Below are 15,794 nucleotides of genomic sequence, written 5' to 3' on the forward strand. Positions count from 1 at the left end.
GGGGCATCTTGTGAGATGTCATCAATGATGTCATGAGTGATGTCACTGACCATGTCATGAGTGATCTAATTAACTCAGGTAATTATAGCTGCTGAATATCACTGTTTTTTATGAGGGAAATCTGAACCTAACTATAACTTACCTGTAACCTTTGCTTTTTTACAGGGAATTTCTAAGGTTTTTTAAATTCTATGTTGGAAGTATAATGTCCCTGTAACCTTTGTTTTTTCGGTGAATTTCTATGTTTATTTTATGGTTAAGTAAGATGCCCATTGCACTGCACGGGGCCTGGCCTGGCATTGTGCTGCCCTCACCCACGCTTTCTGTTTCTGCCTCCCTCCTCCTTGCCATCCATGGTTCTTGCTCCTGCTCCCTCATTCAGCCCTGTTTGGATGTTGTTTTGCCACTGCCCTTCCCACTTGCTCTGAACAATTAGCTTGCTGCCCCATCCAACTCCTCCCTACCCTCTGTTTTCCGAGTCCATGCACCAGACCCCCCCCCCCCTTCTGCCCTGCATGGTCCGTTGTGCTGCCTCTGCCCTCTATTTAGCTTTATGTCCCTGCCCACTCCTCCAGCCCTTTGTTGCACAATTGTATGCCCCATCATTGCACTCCTGCTTAGCCTCTGTGTTTAGCTTGCTGCCCCTACTCTCCTTCCCCTTACCCTCTGATGTCAGTGTGCATGCCCCTGCTCCCTCCTTTTTGCCCACCATGTTCCCTGGACCTGCCACTGCCCCTCCTATCTACTCTGAGTGTTCGTGTGCACTGCTGCTGTCCTTCCCACCTGCCTAGCATGGTCAAATGGCTGCCACGTGTTGCTGCCACCTCCACCCTGCCTGTCCGAGTTCCATGCACTTATCCCCTCCCTCCTGTCCTCCATGGTCCATGTTGCTGACACTCCCTTCTGCCCCCCATGCACTCTTGTGCTGCAACTGCTCTTCCTTCCTGTCTGCCGACCCTGCTTGGTCTGTTGTGAAGCCCCTTCACCTGTCCTCTCTTGTCTGTGTCCAGCCCCTACACCTGCCTTCTGTCCTCCATAGTCATTTGTGCATGCATTTACCCCGCCCCTCTTGCCCATTAATGCTATTGTGCTGCCACTAACCCTCAATTTTGCCATGCATGGTCTTTTGTGTTGCCATCCCCTCCCACCTGCCCCATCTGGTAAGCTTGCTGCCCCTGACCCCCTCCCACATTCCCTCCATTCTCTGCGTGTATGCCATTAGACTCTCACGTTGCTCTTCATGGTGTGTTGTATTTCCAGTGCCCATCCTGCCCGCCTTCCATGGTCAACTTGCTGCTTCTGCCCTGCCCCCTTGCCTTCTTGCCTCCTGCCCTCCTTTTTTCCATGAGCAGACCCCTGTCCCCACCCTCCTGCCTGGTCTGGTCCATTGTTGTGCCCTGCCCCCTTCCTCCTGTCCTTCATGGTCCGTTATGCTGCAACTGTACCTCCTGCCTGTCCAGTATGACCAGCTTGCTGCCCTTGCCTCTTTCCATTCTGCTCTCTGTTGTTCAAGTGCATGGCCCTGCCCCCTTTCTAATGCTTTCCATGGTCTGTTGTTCTGCACTGCCATCTCGCTTGCCCTGTGTGGTGTATTGGACGCCTCCCCTGTAAGATCAGTTTGGTGCTCCTGCCCATCTCCTTCATGCCCTCTGTTATCTCAGTCGATGCCCCTACCCAATTCCTCCTGCCCGCAGTGATCCAATGCACCATACTTGCCAACATTTTGAACTTGGTAAGAGAGAGGTTTTGAAAAAAAACCTGGGGAATTGATTTTTACAATTGGCTTACATTGTAAAAGAGAAGGTATTAGGCAGGAGATGGATAAATTAAAGCCCTTAGGACATTTTAAAAATTAGAGAGTCTTATTCCTGTAGAAATTATGGTTAGTGCTCTAAAAAACTAAAATGAGGAAATATTTTCTGAGTTCTCAAATAGCAACAAAGCACTTTTACATTATTTGCTATCTTTATTTATTTATTGTGCAGTTGATCACTTAATTATATGTTACACATAGGGGAAATTATGTGGCGTTAACCCTTGCTCGCTCTGCCGCTAGATTCAAGCTAGCCTGGCTGATAAGGGGTGTTACCCCAAAACCGATCCCAGGATGTTTGTTTGAGGACCCGGCTTGGAAGTTCGGGCTGGACTGTACCCATGAGGAACATGGTCAAGACTGATTTGCATTTGGCTGGGTTCAAACTGGGGTGGCGAAGTGAGCGATGGATTTAACTCAAATCCCTTGACTGGGGGGGGGGGGGGGGCGGGGGGGTATTTGTTGCCACAACATTTCTCTGATAACTTATTTGTTATGAAGCTCCCACATTTCTTAATTTACTGCAGTATCCTCAGTAGAAAATTCTTTCAGTTTTCCACTTCGATTCCATCAAGATGGCATTCAGAGGTGCCACACTTTTGCCATACATTCAGAATGTTAGCACTCTAGTTGCTCATTAGAACACTGTCCTAAAGCTGCTGGTCATCAGGGAGTTAACTGGCAGTCTTCTGCTGGTGTTGAAAGTGCATGTTTCTGTCTGCATGGCAGAAAGTTTTAAATAAGTACAAGAGGAAGATATTTGAGAACTCACTTAAAACGTGTCCTAATTTTTCTTTCTACAGCACTAACCATAATTTTTATGACAAGATGGACCCCCTCATTTTGTTACTTTCTAAATTAAATGTTTTAAGTTTTACTAGTTTGATTCAATCAAGGTGGCTTCAGGAGTGCCATACTTTTATCATAAGTAAGACTGTTAGTGCTCTAGTTGTTCTTTAGAACACTCTACGAAGCTGTAGTAGAACACAAGGCCGTCAGCTGACAGGTGCTGCAGCTGCTGGAAGCACATGCTCTACTCAGAATGCCAGACTCTATTCTCAAATGGTTGGGAAAGATAGTGTAAATGAAAAAAATCCTTTCTAAAGGGAAGTAAAGTTTCAATTCTATTTAGGACAAGGAGGTGAGGATTATGCATTTGGTTCTTCACTTTATTAAATCAGCAGCCTTTAAAAAACATAATAAATAAAAAACAACACAGACTACAGGGGCTGAGTCTCCATAGTAATCATAGTCCAATCATAAATCAATCCGGTGTATATAACTGTATGACGTCCGTCCCTGTTCCTCTTCTTCACTAGAGGAAGTTAACCTTGAATGATTGTCCTATTTGAAATGCTGATCGTTCCCTACAACAGAGAGATAACACACGTTACCCAATTCTTTGTAATATTATTTAAAACAATGTATTCACAACCGTGATTTTATCACCTTAATTACTTTACAGTTTGAGAAAACATGTATACCAATTCCATGAACATCCAATTAAATGGACATATGATATTAACTTTATTTACTGAGAACGAAGTACTTTCAGGTGGGTCCAAAAATTATTTAATGATGTCCCTGGGTGGAATAATCCTTGCCTCCTCGTCTTTAATAGCATTCAAACGTTCCTTCTCGTTAGCTAGAACGTTTTTCATTCTCTGTCAAGACTGGGGGCGAGGATTATGCATGTTCAAAGCTCACTTACTTCCAGAGTGGCTGCCTCAGAAATGGGTTTAAAGTAAAACTTCTCGAAGGTCGACTTGGTAGTCTGAATGCCCACCGTCCCCACCTGGGGACTGGGAGGAATTGGCTCCCGGGTGACTTTGTCTGTCCCCATTTGATTCACCCTCCCCTCTATAGGGAACTACTCTATTGAGGTCAAGATTTTGGGCGACTGCATCACAGTTTTTCCCGCATTCATCTTTCTCCCAGTAGGGTACATGTTTTAGTGTGTTTGCACTCGTACAGAAGCTTTTTGTTCTAAGCCTATCCTTCCAGGTGCCTGCATCATGTTTAGAGGCCTTTTTTCGCCCTGTCACACTACCACTAGGTTCTGCTTCCAGAGATGAAGGGTCTCTGACTACCCCAGGCATACAATTTGCCTGTTTGGCCTTTGGCTCACCCCCACAGAGAGGCACAAGGGGTCTACTCAGCCTCCTGAAAGGATTAATATTCATGATCTCTGGCAGAATGTATATATTTTTGGGAAGGTGAGAGCACAACAGTACTTTATTTAGCCCTTAACACCTTTCTGTACAGCCCCTTTGCAAGTACTCAGTTGCCATCTAAAGACCTGAAGTACCTTCATATTGCCACCAGGTGGCATTGTAGCTCTTCAGCCACCGTGGGGAAAAAACTGAAAGCAAGCAGTGTCAAGTACAACGCTTGGTAGGGGAGAAGAGAACTGAAAGCTTCACAGAGCCTCACTGTGATTCTCCCCAGACGCGCATGTGCTGCCAGTGAGAGTGCTTGAATAAAGCCATCTCACTAGGCAGTATCGAGCCAGGCAGAAATAAAAATCGCACGCAACAGCACCCCTTCAGGACCAGTGAGGGAGTGGGAAGTGCATGCAGACTAAATTGCCTACCGCGCGTATACCAAGTTATAATAAACGCTATCAGCATAAAAGATGTAATAAAACGCTAGAACACAGTAAATCGATATCGCTACAACAATATATAGCAAGGAAATAAGACAGTAATGAAAGGTAGTGACTTAAATGACAAGCAGTGAAGAAAAAGGAACAGGAAGGGACATCATACAGTTATATACACCGGATTGGACTATGGTTACTACGGAGACTCCTACCCCTATGGTTGATGAGATATGTAGTCTGCGTTGTTTTTTCTTTAATATGTTCTTTAAAGGCTGCTGAGTTAATAAAGTGATGACAGAAATGCATAATCCTCACCTCCAGTCCTGGCGTTGAATTGATAGAAAATATGCTCTCATTTTAGCTGCTGGCGCACCTTCCATAATCTCTATGAGAAAATCAAAAGAAAACAGTTTTCTCTCAAACAGGATTAATAAAATCTCAGCAGAAAGTCAGCATTTTTCACAGCATAAAATCACCTTAGAACACACCACAATTCTTAAAATTAGTATGGAACCACCAAGAAATAATTTATATTTCAACTAAAATCTGTTATCCCCTTTATACCTTCTCCTTTTGTGACCCTCTAAACCTGCCATCTATTGTGCAATGTTTTAGGGTAGGAAATGAATATATTTTATAAATGTTACAATGTACATTTTTTAAATTTATGACACAATACATTTTATGAAAACAAATTTGATTTGTTTTATATACTGTATTATTTTTCATGCAATGTTGTGATTAAGTAATTACAACAAGAAAAGTCGTCTGTTTTCCCATCCACAATCCAGCACCCGTTTCTATGTTTATTTTCACTGCCATGTGATGCACGACAGGAGGTGCGGCCCTTAGGAAGAGTCAGGGAAAGAAAGCATATAAAATTTAAACATTTCTGTGACAACTCACTTTGTGAAACCCACGAGCTAATGTCTAAAATATTTATTAAAAATTCAAATTTCATGAATTTACATACATCATAAATATCAAGACCTATGTACAATTATATACAAAAAAAAATATATATATATATATATAATGTAAAATAACCACCACATTGATTTGTGCTCATATGTACATGTGCTAAATGTGAGTGAGAAAAAATGGAAAAAATTATTATTTTGTGAAAAAATGAAGCTGATAATGGATATTTAATTTTTCGCATTATATGCACTCTTAAAAGAGAGATGTTGCAAATTCCATAAACACCCGTCTTGTCAAAATATTACCAGATGTATTCAAAGTAGTATACCTCTGCCTTGTGAATTAGAATTATTTGCTCAGTGGGCTATTGATGTTGGAATCGGATTACAGCGTGAATCCAAAACCCAATAGTGAGGTAGCCAAGACTTATAAAATCCAATATACAGAAAAACTCCACCTCCAAAGACGATACTGAGGGATACATTTATAGAAAATGATGTAAGTCCTCTGTGGCATTGAGACCTTATGGTTGTTTACTATCCAATGCCATGATGTACTGGGTCTCCAACCTTCTAAGTAATTTGTCCCGGTCGCCACCCCGTCTCAAAGGGGGCACTGCATCAATGACAAAATAACTCAAACACGCCAGATCCCTGGCGTGCACCGAGTCAAAGTGCCGTGCCACGGGGTGAGCTGAATCATGATTTACTATTGCACGGAGATGCTGCAATATCCTCACGTGCACCTGCGACCTAGTGCTACCTACATAGCTCAAGCCGCAGGTGCAAGTCAGGACATATACAGCAAACTCCGTGCGGCAGTTGAAATTGCCCTTTATTGCAGTCTTGGTGCCAGAAAACGGATTATCATAATGGGTGGTATTTTGTCCAAATTTACATGCACGGCATGAGCTGCATTTGAAGAAGCCCTTCCTAGTGAGCCAGTCACTGCCACTGACTAGGTCTGGACTTGGTTTGACTAACTTGCTGTGCATGCTATAGGCTTTTTTAAAGGTGACAATAGGCCTGTCTGAAACTCTTGAGCTTAACACACCATCTGTTTTTAAAATGGGCCAATGCCTGTTGATGATGGATTTGATTTGCCTATGTTGGCGGCTATAGGTAATAATTAGCCTAGGTGATTGGTCAGGATGTGCCGCCTCTGGAGACTTTGGTGACAAGAGAGATGTTCTAGACCTTTCCTGAGTTTTTATTAGTGCCTTGGAAAGGGTAGTCTCACTGTAGCCCCTGGCCCTCAAAGGTTCCATCATGGCTGTAGCGCCCTCATCAAATTTCTCATCGCTATTGCAGATTTGTTTCAATCTCAAAAGTTCCCCCAACGGTATGCTCTCAATCACGTGTCGGGGGTGTCCACTGCTGGCATGCAGTATGCTATTGCCAGCAGTGGGTTTGCGATGTAAAGAAGTCATGATGTTACTCCCAATGATGTCAATTTGGACATCTAAAAATTGGGCCGATTGTCTGCTCATGTTGGAAGTAAAAAATAGATTACTGGTGTTAGTATTGAGAGCTTCGACAAATAGTTGTGCACTAGAAATGTCACCTTGCCATATACAAAAGACATCATCAATAAATCTCTTCCAGTACATAACATTGTTAACCTGGTGTTGCTACAAGATCCCGCTCCTCCCATCAGCCCACGTGTAAACACGCGTAGCTGGGGGAGAAGCAGGATCCCATTGCAACACCTCTGATCTGTTTCCAGATGTCTTTACCGTACATGAAAAAATTGTTATTGAGACACCAGTTTACTAGATCACATAACATTTGATTGTGTCCATAGTTATATCGGCACTACAATATAGTTTATGCAAAAGTAACCTGAACACACAATTGTGCACTCCAAATGAACAAAATGTAAGTTAATCTTTATTTAAAACAATTGACGAACAGTCAGTGCAACAAAGTATCTTTTTTATGTTGATTATTCATGTGCACGTTCAAAAATGCTATGTACCTTTAAATAAAGAATGGCTACATTGTAACCTCACCCGTGAGAAAGAAGTGAGGAAACTTCGAAACGCGTTGGGTGTTTCTCGTTGCCAATAAACACGTTGAGCACAGACTGTGGCCACGGCTCTAGTTTTTCTCGTAGAAGAGGATTGTGTACCAGGAAGTGTGTTTGTATCATGGGGTTGCGACCCCGCCTTGTGCCCGCCGTTGCAAGAGGCTCGGACACCCAAAAAAGCTGGTGATTATTTATATATATATATATATATATATATATATATATATATATATATATGTGTGATTCTCACCCCGCACAACAGCCGCTGTGCGAATGCACTCCCAATCCAGCCTCGTCACAAATTTTAGTCTATAAAGCGCTTGTGCTCAAGTAGAAGTTTTATTCATTTTGGTTCCAGCATGTTACGAACGGAATTACGAACGGAATCATTTAGCAAACCCAACGCGTTGCGGCGAAAACCACTCAGTGTTTTTCGCCGAAACGCGCTGGGTTTGCTAAATGATTCCGTGGGTTTGCTAAATGATTCCGTTCGTAACATGCTGGTACCAAAATGAATTTGTGACGAGGCTGGATTGGGAGTGCATTCGCACAGCGGCTGTTGTGCGGGGTGAGAATCACATATTTACAGGGTGACCTCTGTCCCTGGTTTTGCACCCCAGTTTTGGGTCCCGGTGAAATGGAGGAAGTGGTTTTGTGTGTGTGTATATATATATATATATATATATATATATATATATATATATATATATATATATATATATATATATATATATATATATATATACCCCCTTTTTTAATAATTACATTCTCCTACCCTGGAAGAGGTAATCACAGATAGATAGATAGATAGATAGATAGATAGATAGATAGATAGATAGATAGATAGATAGATAGATAGATAGCTAGCTATATAGATAGATAAACAAGGCGGTGGAAATGAAAGTGCTCTACTACGGCCACAAGAGGGCGCTGGGCACATGCAGCGGATTGAGAGGAGGGCATGGCCACAGTCCAGTCCTTACTGAAAACCCCTACGTGCGATGCCATACACAAGGCAAGGGAAGAGGCAAGTTATTGTTCAAGTAGCAATGCCAAAGGTGATATAATCGATTATGTAATAATACATTATTACTTATGATATGATCTTTGATGTCGTGTGTGATGTCATTCTAAATGTAGGAGGTAGGCTTAAGTTATGGTTTGCAACATGATCATAACTGGTAAATGTCAATGGTTGTCTGCGTTTGAGCCAGAAACATAGCTCAGCTTTTAAATGTGTGTTTAAATAGTGTATTTCAAAGTTTTTAACTGAGTTTTAAATTTAAAATCTGTACAAAAATAGTGCGACGGGTCAAAAGATACACTTTAGAATCATTTGTTTACTTCCTCTTTCGCATCACTTCACCTTTCTTCACTTAGTAAGCTGCATCCATAAAATTCTGAGTTAGTGATGGTGTGTGCAAACTTGTGCCTATGTTGGATGTCCACAAACTCACTGCACCTTTGCCTCTATTGGAGTCTTTATATACCTGAGTCTAGCCCTGAAAGTGCATTGGAGTGAGTGGTGATGTGCATAAACGTTTGCCGATATTGGATCAAACCTGCCTCCATGCACCTTTGCCTTTATTAGAGTGTCTATATACCTGAGTGTGGCTAGAAGTGTGCATCTGTGTGAGTGGCGGTGTGCCTAAACTTGTGCTTGTGTTAGATGCCCACTTTGCCTCCACCATAGTGTTGGTATCCCTGAATCAAGCCCTACGGTTGTATCAAACTGAAAAGCGGTGTGTGTACACATGCGCCTATGTTGGATGCCACTGGCTCAATGCACCTCTTTCTCTGTGGGAGTATGCACATCCCTCAGTCTACAACTGGCTTGGCAGTTCGGCCTGGACTGTTCCCATGAGGCACAGGGTCAGACTGATTTGCATATGGCCATGTCTGAACTGGGGTGGCGGAGTGAGCTAAAGAACTGTGATGGATTAAACCCAGATCAGTTGACTGGGGGTGAGTGTTTGTATTGTCAACGCTCCGTCCATCATCCCCTTTGGTTTTTCTTTGTTCGCCCTAAGTTGGCAGGGTATGCTCAGACGTGAGTCCCTTGCTCACTTTGCCACTCGATTCAAGCAAGCCCGGCTGAAGACCGCTGTAATGCCAGAAACCGGTCCTGGGAAGCTTGATTCCAGTCCAGGGAAGACATGGCTTGGCAGTTCGGGCTGGACTGTTCCCATGAGGTCCCTCGACCTCTCACAGTCGGGCTTCCGGGCCAACCACAGCACAGAGACCGCCCTCATCGCAGCCACCGATGACATCCGAGCCCTGCTCGACAACGGAGAAACAGCAGCCCTCATCCTCCTAGACCTCTCCGCAGCATTCGACACTGTCTGCCACCGCAGCCTAGTGCAGCGCCTCAGCAACGTCGGAATCCAGGAGAAAGCTCTGGAGTGGATCATCTCCTTCCTCGCTGGAAGGACACAGAGAGTCCGCCTACCCCCGTTCAGATCAGAGGCCACCGAAGTCATCTGCGGCGTTCGTCAGGGCTCCTCGCTCAGTCCCACCCTCTTCAATGTCTACATGAGCCCCCTTGCGGCCATCGCACGCCAGCACAACCTCAACATCATCTCCTACGCTGACGACACACAGCTGATCCTGTCCCTCACCAACGACCCCGCCACCGCCAGAACCAACCTACACGAAGGGATGAAAGACGTAGCCGAGTGGATGATGTCCAGCCGCCTGAAACTGAACTCAGACAAGACGGAAGTCCTCATCCTGGGCTCCTCGCCCTCCGCCTGGGACGACTCCTGGTGGCCCCCCGCCCTGGGCACCGCACCCAAACCGAAGGACCACGCACGCAACCTGGGCTTCATCCTGGACTCCTCCCTCTCCATGACCAGACAAGTCAACGCCGTCTCCTCGTCGTGCTTCAATATCCTGCGCATGCTACGTAAGATCTTCAGGTGGATCCCCACCGAGACCAGGAAGACGGTCACCCAGGCCCTCGTCACCAGCCGACTGGACTACGGCAACGCCCTCTACGCCGGAACCACCACCAAGCTCCAGAAGAGACTCCAGCGGATCCAGAACGCCTCAGCAAGACTCATCCTCGACATCCCCCGACACAGCCACATCTCCGGACACCTGAGAGACCTGCACTGGCTCCCGGTCAACAAGAGAATTACCTTCCGTCTCCTCACCCATGCACACAAAGCCCTACACAACCAAGGCCCGAGATACCTCAACAGCCGCCTCAACTTCTACACTCCCACACGCCACCTCCGATCGACCAGCCACGCCCTCGCCACCGTCCCCCGCATCCGAAGAGCCACAACAGGAGGAAGGTCCTTCTCCTACCTGGCCGCCAAGACCTGGAACTCCCTCCCGACCCACCTCCGCCTGACCCAGGACCACCTCGCCTTCAGGAAGCAGCTCAAGACCTGGCTGTTCGAACAGTAGCGGACCCCCCCTCCCCAAGCGCCTTGAGACCCTCCGGGTGAGTAGTGCGCTATACAAATGCTATGATTGATTGATTGAGGCACAGGGTCAGACTGATTTGCATATGTCCATGTCTGAACTGGGGTGGCGGAGTGAGCTAAAGAACGGTAATGAATTAAACCCAGATCAGTTGACTGGGGGTGAGTGTTTGTATTGTCAACGCTCTGTCCATCACCCCCTTTGGTTTTTCTTACAACTGAGTACATATCAGAGTGGTGGTGAGCGTAAGCTCGTGCCTTCATTAGAGTGTTCATATACTTGAGTGTAGCTTTGAGTGCATATTTGTGTGAGTTGCAGTGTGCATAAACTTGTGCTTCTATTAGACAGCTACTGACTCACTGCAGCTTTGCCTACATCAGAACATTTTCATCCCTAAATCCATCCTGAGTATGTATTAGAGTAAGGGGTGGTTTGCAAACAAGTCTGGCTGTGTTGGACACCCACTGCCTCACTTCATTTTTGCCTCTTTCAGAGTGGTCACATCCCTGAGTCTAGCCCTAGGTGGTTTTCGGAATGAGTGGTGGCCCCTCCTAATCTATCTGCCAGTGGTTTGAAATATGGGGTTTCATTTGGACAAAGAACTTACTGATGCTGTCCTCACTGCTAGGATATATGCAGAGGATGCTGACTAACATAAAGTTATGATTTACTCTACGCTAAAGAAACTCTCTATAGTTGGGTCTTCCTGAATGTTTTATTCATCATTTCCTAGTAGCATAGAATGCTGCCTCATACTTGTTACTGGCACTCGAATTTGAAGTCCATATGGCATACCAAGCAGTACTGACTCTGATACAAAGATGTATTATTGAAAATCTAATTTTTCAAAAGCATGTTTTCAGTTTAGAAAAAAATCAATTGTGTGCCTCCAGCAAGGGTTTATACGGAAGTCCATGCACTATGCCCTCCATTTTTGCTATCACCCCTTCCAGATCTAACTCAATGTCAGAAATAATGTCTTGATGAGCTACGACCTGGGACCACTTAAGGTGGCGTTCGTCATTAGACATTACCAGGTCTGGGAGAATGGGTCTCCTCATTATCTCATCCACTTTATGTAAACCCAAATTAAATACCGCTGTCAGGGGATTGAGGTCGCTCTCGATACGGGCCAATACCTCCATATCGAGGAGAGTAGACCACAGCTTAAGAGGAACAAGTAAATAATCAATATTACTTGCTCTAACACCATTGTCGAAGGTTTCCTTACCCATCTTGTCCGACAATGTTCGCCCATTGGCAGCCCTCAGTTGGTTCCCCATGCAGAGACCCTTCATCTTTATTGCGGCTGCTGTCCATTTTCTTATGGGTTTCATATCAAGCTGAGGGACTCCCCACCTACCATCCTCATCCTCGGTTAGGTGCATATCGTCTAGACCAAGAGGTTCGAAAGTGGTGTTAAAATCCCCTGCAACCAATGGCAATATGTTTGGGGGAGTGGCCTGGAGTAAAGTGTCAAGCTCTGTTATGACATCAGATTTTCTACCCCCAGGGAGGCCCCTGGCATAAACATTATAGATATCAATTATTATATTTCCTGGGAAGCTAAACCGGACGGCAAGAATATCGCTTCTCGTTGGAGGGAGCAACTGAGTGTGACATTTAAGGCTCTGCCTAACCCATATCACAAGCCCCCCCATGGGACGCCCCTGGGATTTTTTAACAGCGGGGACAAAAAAATTCAAATAGCCTACTTTAAACACTGGTTCAACCGCCCAAACCTCCTGAAAGAGTCAAATATCAAAACGGTCAATAAATTCCAGCCAATCAGTTGAATTAAGTTTGGTCCCCACTCCCTGCACATTCCATGAAATAAAAGATGTCTCGCATACTGGGCCATTAGATATTATGACCAAATCACCCAACAGAGGAGAGGCTCTAGGGTCTTGGGATGCAGAGTCCTGATGTTCCAGTGTCCGTTCTTCTATGCTCAGCTCTGCATTAACTAAACATGTAATATTGGGGCCACCACCAACATTCCATACCTGCCTAACACCCAATATGGACACTTGGCCTATTCTCCTATCCACATCCTCCTTCAGTCCTCGGGCTTTAGTACACGAGGTGGGACTATGAGAAACATGCTGTCAATCACAGTCCTCCAGGCCCGACAGAGCCTGGAATCTATTAAACAGCCTAATGTTCTCCAGTGGGCAGGGATTTGGTGCTATTCCCATTGAAAAAATATCCTTCTCATGGGAAACGGAAGTGGTTATACCATAAAAATAGGACAAGGGAAGTACTTGTATCCCTGGGTACTGATCATTTTGAGGCCAGTTACAGATGTGATTAACACACCTCTGGTCCCTAAAATTAAGGATTTCTGCCCGAATACTGTTTGGTAGTGGGCGATACTTATTAACCCAGAAGATACACTTGTGTTTAAGGTCTAGATATGATTCCCGCTTCCCCTGAGCCACTGCTGGGACCCCTACCAAAACTACCACAAAAGGATCTGATTGAGGAGGGAGATCTATATTGGGTAGGGGGGGCGCACTGTTTCCTGTGGACAAGGAAGGCAAGTTATACTGCTTTGTTAGCTAGCTAGTGCCATCTCCCTGGTGTAATCTATTACTCAGTACAGATGTCCCCACCCCCAATAAGTTATGAGCCGGGGGAACAGCATTGGGTGCCGAAATCACCTGATTCGTACTATTGCTCTGTACTATATTCCCGGCCCCTATAGGGGTGGAAGGCGGGGGAATAGCAGTGGTCTCCTTGTTGACAGACTTGGTAGAAGTTGGATTAGAGTTATACCCCTCTGTTAGTGCCACACCAGCACTTGGTTTAGATAAACTTTGGCCTAAAGATGCTTTCAACGGGCAAGTTGAAGCACTGTGCCTATGTCCCACTTGTTTCTGAGCTGAAGCCAGCGCAAGCTCAAGACACATCAGTCTATTTTCAATAGAGTCCAACCGCTCATAGATTGGATGACAGATTTTCTTGAAAGTCCCCTCCAGTCTTTTCCAAAACAAAACAGTGGTCCCAGATCCAAATATGCATCCTCTCCCACAGATTCTGGTAGACTGCTATGCCCTTCTTTATCGTATGGTCCAAGCTGTATGGGGCTAATAGCAGGCATAACCACAGAGGCCTCCGAAGGAGCAATGTTTTTTGCAATCTTTGCATTTCTCCCCCCAGCGTGTGTTTGGGCCCCAGGGCGTTTTCTTTTTGCAGGAGCCCCCCCATTCTGCTGGACCAATCCTGATTTTGCTTGGCATGCAGAGCGAGTTTTGATATTAGGGGAAGGCGCTCTGCCTGCAACCTTGTTCAGGTCCGTACCCCTGGGGGAGATCTCACATATATCAAGGGTAATCACTGGCTGAGGTGACAAGGGTCTTGACTCTACTCCCGACGGAGGAAGCGACCTCTGGAAATCAGCTGCTTGGTATATTGGCGACCTGGCCCTTGCCAGAGGACCCAGAGAAGATCTCTTGTCAAGGATAGTATCCAAGGATAGTCTGTTTTCTGTAAGCTCTATGTCCTTAGCTAAAGCTGACGATACCCTAATAAGAAAATTGTCCAAAGTACCCAGTAGGGAACCTCCATTGGATTTCCTACCTATCGAGCCAATGTCTGACTGGGTATCCATACTAGCCAAAGACTGGATATAACTTTCAGTAATTGGTATCCAATATAAGTCACACCTAGACTATTTCAAAGATCACTGACCTTTGGCTGCTGCAGCAGATGTAAGGGGGGTGGCCCGTCCCGTCCTTATCCGGTCTTTAACGGGCTTAAACGGGCCCGCCCTTGGCCCGGGCTTCTCCCGCGGTGCTCCCGCGCGCTCCCGCAACGCGGGGGTAATGCTGGAATTTATGCGCCTCCTGATTGATTCAGATGCTCTGTCCATCACCACCCCCTTTTGTACCGCGGTTTGATGATAGGCGGCTTCCGGCCGCTAGGGCAGCTGGTGGTTGTAGTGCTCGCCCTCGGTCCACCCCTCACAGCGGCAGCGCTCACCTGCGAAGGAGCAGCGGCGGCGGGGGGAGACCAGACACCATGGCGCAGGAAGACGGGGGCAGCAAACACCAGGAAAAGACAGTCCCCAGCAAGATAGCAAAGGCAGCAAGGCTCCGGTAAGTTCCCCCTAATTTTTCACTAGCAACCCATCAATAGCAAAAACTATAACTAACACACACCACATATACCATACAAAACTAAAGTCGAAAGTTTGAGGCTGAGCGCACAATGTAGCAGTATAGACTCCTGAGTATGTGCTCTGTGTCTGTAGTCCAAAACATCTTGACAATGGTACCACACATCTTTCTTAATCTACATATCTCATAGTCCTGTATGGAACCAGCATAGCCCTATGACTGATGTTTATTTTAAGCCATAAGTGCATCCTCAATAACTCATTCTCTTATTAAGCCTTTGCAAATCAATACCAAAAGGATGGTCCTTGTCTTCCATCATCCACATTTCTTCTCTCAAGAGTGTCTTTTTTCTTTCAGGCACCTAGTACCATCAAGATGGGGTGCAAGCTGGACCCTACTAAGAAGGAGAAAAATGGTCCTGCGCAGAAAGCCGACAAGCAGAAGGGAGCAAAGACTCAAGCGGCTATTTCCCAACCACTGTGTAAGTGATTCACAGTACCTCCTACAGCCCTAAACCACCACAGTATAATCCCAAATTGTGACATTCTTAGTATTCTTTGGTTACACTATGTGCAATACCCTTGTACAGTAGTGCAATTCAAGTTGTGTGTTATATTTCTATTTATGTTTTCAATCATGCAATTATTTAATTTACCTTCCATGACAGGTGGGAAACGTGGGAGTGCCTCAAAGTTGTTGTGTGTGGGTCACCTTTGCAGCCTCTGCTGAGCAGGTTACATGCTCATGTATTTGTGCACAAAAATAAACCTGGTTGGGTTCTCTGTGTGCATTTAACAGGGTGCAGCTCCATCTGATTCTTATTTTTTTAATCACTCTCGCTTATTGGACTTGCCACATCTGGTTACCCCAAATCTCA

Source organism: Lissotriton vulgaris, chromosome 7 (genome assembly GCF_964263255.1).
Source record: "Lissotriton vulgaris chromosome 7, aLisVul1.2, whole genome shotgun sequence".
Classification (NCBI taxonomy): domain Eukaryota; kingdom Metazoa; phylum Chordata; class Amphibia; order Caudata; family Salamandridae; genus Lissotriton; species Lissotriton vulgaris.